This window comes from Oratosquilla oratoria, chromosome 40, assembly GCF_046742065.1.
Source record: "Oratosquilla oratoria isolate Oo_2021 chromosome 40, ASM4674206v1, whole genome shotgun sequence".
Lineage (NCBI taxonomy): Eukaryota > Metazoa > Arthropoda > Malacostraca > Stomatopoda > Squillidae > Oratosquilla > Oratosquilla oratoria.
This window is the reverse complement of record NC_134816.1, coordinates 20,245,415-20,251,414: the sequence shown is the minus strand read 5'-3', so window position 1 is coordinate 20,251,414 and position 6,000 is coordinate 20,245,415. Positions and strand designations below refer to the sequence as shown.

General features: G+C 37.5%; 1 protein-coding gene and 1 long non-coding RNA gene across 2 annotated transcripts in view; one reads left to right on the top strand and one right to left on the bottom strand.

Annotated features, from left to right (window-relative positions):
* The window catches only part of LOC143020570 (uncharacterized), a 39,619-nt gene extending 35,337 nt beyond the window's left edge, over positions 1-4,282 (bottom strand). The window contains exon 1 of the long non-coding RNA XR_012965903.1: positions 4,032-4,282. This is a non-coding gene — a long non-coding RNA (uncharacterized LOC143020570). The remainder of the gene's footprint in view (positions 1-4,031) is intronic.
* Positions 1-6,000, top strand: part of LOC143020569 (kinesin-like protein KIF17) — a 152,015-nt gene that overhangs the window by 50,263 nt on the left and 95,752 nt on the right. The window lies entirely within an intron of this gene.

Below are 6,000 nucleotides of genomic sequence, written 5' to 3'. Positions count from 1 at the left end.
ACTGAAATGGATAGAGAACTTTTTGCATGGAAGAAAAATGAGAGTAGTGCTCAGAGATGTTCTACTTGGAAAGAGGTAATTAGTGGAGTTCCACAAGGATCAGTGTTGGCTCCCACAATGTTTGCTATCTATGTGAATGACATGGATGAAGGTGTGGAATGTTACATGAGTTTCTTTGCAGACGATGCAAAATTGTTAAAGAGAGTACAGGAACGGACTGTGATTCACTATACAGAGATCTGAACAGGGTCTGGGAATGGAGTCAGAAGTGGGAAGTGGACTTCAGCATTAAGAAATGTAGCATAATGGAATTTGGAAAAAGGATATCAGGACAACATAAAATTGGTGAAAAGGAAGTAACGAAAGTGGGATCTGAAAAAGACCTGGAAGTAATCACCACAAAGGACATGTCCCCTGACAAACAGATAAACAAAATTGTCGGGAGAAACCTATAACTTGCTAAGATTAATAAAAGTTGTTTTTACTTAGATGAAGAAATGGTAAAGAAAATATTAGTAAAAAATTGGCGTACGCAGCAACACTGTGGTCACCCAGTACTAAAAAGAATATAAGGAAAATTGAGAGAATCCAGAGAGCAATTACGATGACCCCAACACTGTCAAAAATGTCATATGAAGAAAGATTGTCAAAACTAGAACTACCGACTCTGGAACAAAGAAGAGAAAGAGGTGACTTGTTGACCATCTACAGAATTATAAGAGGTGTGGAAGTCCTTGATAGAAATGACAAACAAGAGCATGCAGGATGAATTTCGATGCTAGCAATTCATAGACGCTGGCGGCCTTGCAGAGAGCTGCTTCTAAGGCGGCTGAGCGAGGCCTGAAAACATCACTACAGATACAGATAAAGACATAATAAATTGGGATAAGAGAAACACAATAGGACATGGAAAGAAACTCAAAAAGGACAGTTATAAAAGAGATAAAAAACAGCTTTCCCCACAAAGTGGTGGATGCATGGAACATACTAGACGAAACGATAGTGTGTGCAAAAACGGTACAAGAATTTAAGAGCAAATAAGATATGGCGAGATACAGAGACGGAACACCACGAACGTAGCTCCCCTTCCCGTAAGATACAACTAGGTAAACACACACATGCACATGCACACACACACGCACGCACACACACACACACACACACACACACACACACACACACACACACACACACACACACACACACACACACACAAAGTGTACTTACATTTATACACATATATGCACATATATTTTTTAGTGAACAGAGGGCATTCCTTCATCTGAACAAAACATCTTGAAGACGAACAGAAATCACCGCGAACTGTTCAAAACTTTCCACTCACGTAACTTTGAACATTCGTATGTTCAACCTAACGTGATACACTCGTGAAGTGAGTACAGGTCACACACAACTCGCGCCTGAGTAACAACCGAGCTGGGTGCCAAAAGCCAAAGTTCTGGCGCCAGGACCTGTGTCATCATCGGCACTTTGGTATGATGGTGGCAAGTTCGGTTGTGGCGCTTTGTGTAGATGAACTTTATCTGGTCCCAAGAAGATTTGATTTATCTTGTTTAGGACCATCGGGGCTTTTAGCGAGTAAAACACGTTTCAGACTCTTTCAGGTCCTTCTCTTGGATCAAGGGTCTACAATTGTTTTTTTCCACAGTGGCCAGATAACAGAGAATGACGATCCCGGGCAGCATAACTCTTGTGTTCAATACAATACAGTAAATATTCACAAAAATAAAGACAAGCAGCATATTTATTTAACAATACATAAAATACAAAATACACAAAAATAAGACACACAAAAAAAGACAAACATGCTTACCAAATTTTTTTAGAATAATAATATTAATGATACCGTAATAATAAAAATATAAATGACATATACAGTGCAGCGGCGAGCCGTAATTTGGTGACTCCTGCCTTGGATGAGTAAAATTGTCTGGGTTAGAGTAAGGGGCTTGTGATGGGGACCATATGTTGGGGAAAGCGGTAATTGAGGTGATGAAACAGCGTCCGTAGGAGTAGAGAGTCCCACTGTGCTGGTTGGTGTATACAAACGGGGATTTCCTTATCGCCAATTTTTTTGCCAAACTTATGCCAAATTAAGATTTCGCCAAATTATGGGTTCGTAAAAATAGCGCAATTTTGCCAAAGAAAATTGCCAAATAATTTCGTCATAGTATTTCACCAAATTCTCATTTCGCCAGACCCTCTGACCTAACCTAACCTAAGGAATTTTGGCGAAAAACCTAAACTATGTTTGGCTAAACATAATTTGGCGAAATGGGAAGAATCGGCCCTTCACCGCGATTAGATGACTATGGGCGCGGCTAACCGCCTCCCCCTCCCCCCTCTCTCCACCTCCCGATTCCACCCGTTCTCGTGGTGATATCGTCGTTGTGGTCAACTTTCTCGTTCATCCTTCGGATTGAGAACTTTCACTCTTCTTTGCCTCGCTGGACTGCCATAGGCTGGGGAACATTATAAATATATATATATATATATATATATATATATATATATATATATATATATATATATATATATATATAATTGTGTGTGTGTACACGCGCACTCACACACACACACACACACACACACACACACACACACACACACACACACACACACACACACGCACACACACGCACACACACACACAGCATTCTGACAGTTCAACTTCATGATATTTTCCATTTTGCTTATCAGGATTTTTTCTGCTGGAGGGGGAGCTAATGCAAGATCTCCATAGTTCTTCATTAAATATTTCGAACTTTCGTCTTCAAAGAGACAGCATCAGGATTGACAGAATTTCTGTAATATATATACAGTATATATATATATATATACATATATATACATGTATATATATGTATGTATATGTATGTATATATATGTATATATATATACATACATATATATACATATATATACATATATATATACATACATATATATATATATATATATATATATATATACACATATATAATATATATATATATATAGATATACATATATATAAATATATATTATATATATATATATATATATATATATATATATATATATATATATATATATATATATAGTAATCTTACGTGTGGCCGAAAGCAGTAGGTTCTAATCCTACATGCGACTGTCATGAAAATTAATATATATATTGTGTGTGTGTAAAAATGGTATTGAAATCGACAGCATTCTGACCGTTGATAATCTAGCTGTTCGTATTTTCAAGGTTTCTGACGATCCGGCTATTCGGGGGGTGAGTGACCACAGACAAATTCACGAAATACATCTTTGGTTTCCCCCCGTAACTGCCGGATCATTGACAGAAACCTCGAAAATACGAACAAGAAGATCACCAACAGTCAGAATGCTGTCCATTTACACTTGTATACAAGAGAATCTGCTCTCATATTTTTCAAATATATGTACTGCATGTATACATCATTTATTTTATTCCATTTTCAATAATGTTGATGTACTTGTTTATTTAATTAATTCTTTATTCTATTTTATTCGTTTTATTAATTTGTTTTTTATTTTTTATTTTACATATCCGTGCATGTATTTATTTATACATTTATTTATTTACATATTCATCAATTTACTTATTTGCTATGAACCTTATTTTCAAACGAAATTTCGTCCCCCGTCCCCAGTGATCAAAGTCCGTAAAAGTCAACTATGGTCCTTATATTCTCTATATATAAGGCTGTGCATTGTACCTTTTCAAGCTCTGAATATAGTTAGAGAATATTGTTGTCTAAGAATTCACGTACTTGTTTGTGTAGGTGCGTGTATGTGTGTGTGTTAGATTGTGTACGTGTATGGATGAATATGTGTGGTTTAGTTTTTGTAACAGAAAATTTAGCACTATTGATTGTTAAAAAAGAAATTGTAAGCCTAAACACAAACTGAGACGCAGGCGACACAGGCAACGCAGCACAGGACAAATACAGACTTATTGTTGCTGAATTGGAGCATTACTGGTGAGAAAGAAGTTCAAACTGTACCTCAATTCAGGAATAGGAAGTATACCTTTCTTCTGTGCTGCGTCGCCTGTGTCACCTGTGTCCCCTGCGTCGCCTGCGTCTCAATTTGCGTTGTAATGGGGGAAACGGGGTAAGTCACCTTTTACGTTATCGTAATGAGGTCTTTGTTTCATCGTTTAGTCCAGTTCCTTTGTCTTGTGGTCCAGCCTTCACAGTCTCCTCTGCGCAAGGCACATTGGAGCAGAGTTAAGGCTTATCAGTGAGCGTGTTATCTCTCCGTCGCTCAACCTCGTCTTTGTTATCGGGGAATACTGCACTGATAAGACAGCGTCGTACACTAGTTCTCCCCTTCTCAGCTTTTGTACGCTCTTGGAGGAAGGTACGCTTCCTATGTGTGTTAGTCCGGGAGTATATTCTCTCTTTCTCTCCCTCTCTGTTTATCTCTTTCTCTTCTCTCATTCTCCCCCCTCTTTCTCTCTCTCTCTCTCCCTCTCTTTCTCTCCTTCTTTGTTTATCTCTCTCTCTTCTCTCATTCTCCCCCTCTTTCTCTCTCATTCTCCCCCCTCTTTCTCTCTCTCTCATTCTCCCCCCTCTTTCTCTCTCTCTCATTCTCCCCCCTCTTTCTCTCTCTCTCATTCTCCCCTCTCTCTCTCTCTCTTTCTCTCTTTCTATCTCATTCTCCCCCTCTTTTTCTCTCTTTATGTCTCTATCTCCCTCTCTCTCTCCCTCCCTCCCTCCCTCCCTCCCTCCCTCCCTCTCCCTCCCTCTCCTTCCCTCTCCTTCCCTCTCTCTTCCCCTCTGTGTGTGTGTGTGTGCGTACTTGTGTATGAGTATTTCTGTGTGTGTATGTGTGAGTCGGTTAGACCGTTACATCACCCGTGAGTTGTATACACACGGTCACCTAACCGATCCATCGGTCTATCGTTGGTCTTTCGGGTATTTGATATTCATAAAAGTAATTACACTACACGAGGCCTCTTCAGAGGGATGTTCAGCCGGCGAGCAATTGATATATGAAAAATATTCAATGACCTTATTTTTCCACTATTTTAATACTATTTCTTTTCAATTTGCGGCCAACCGGATTTCTTTTTCTATTTCGTTCAAGTGAGACAATGATTTAATTTTCGGTTTTGAGAACTTGTGTATATATATGTATATATTTATATATATTTATATATATATATATATATATATATATATATATATATATATATATATATATCAACCACAATTAACTTTAATTATAAGCCATCAACGTCGAGGAACTCGACGGAAGCATACATGCAGAAATTGATACGTGGTCAAGCGATGGACTTGAACCTCCGATTGCACTATCAATATATATATATATATATATATATATATATATGTATATATATATGTATATGTATATATATATGTATATATATATATATGTATATATTTGGATGATGGAGAACATAAACACAGGGGAAGGCTCGGAACCCTAAACACTCTAACGTTTCGTTCGCGTAGAACTTCTTCAGAGAGTGTATGTAGAACTGCAATTGAAGTTTATGTACTAAATCTAATTATCTTTTCGGACACTTGGGAAAGGTCTTTTTTTTTTTTTGGGGGGGGGCGTGCTTTAGAATTAAAATACTAGTTTCTTTAGCTAAATTGATAAACCCTCCTCGATGATTCGATGAATTATTAGTTGAAATATATGCTGATTCAACAATTCTTCTAGTGAATTTATCAAAACCTTTATGTAGCACTTCAGCTTCTCTCCAGTTTAGTAAATGATCGAATTTTTCCGCATGAACTATTAAAGAATTAGATGTCCTATGTGCTTTTATGTCGTTTTTATGTTCATAAATTCTTTTTTCTAATCCTCTTGACGATTCGCCAAAATAAGCCATTGAGCAACTATTGCACGGGATTTTGTATACGACGCTGTTTTCGGAATTGGTTCTCTTTTCAGAAGTCTTTATTAAATCACCTATCCTCTTGTTAGTTATTTTAGCTA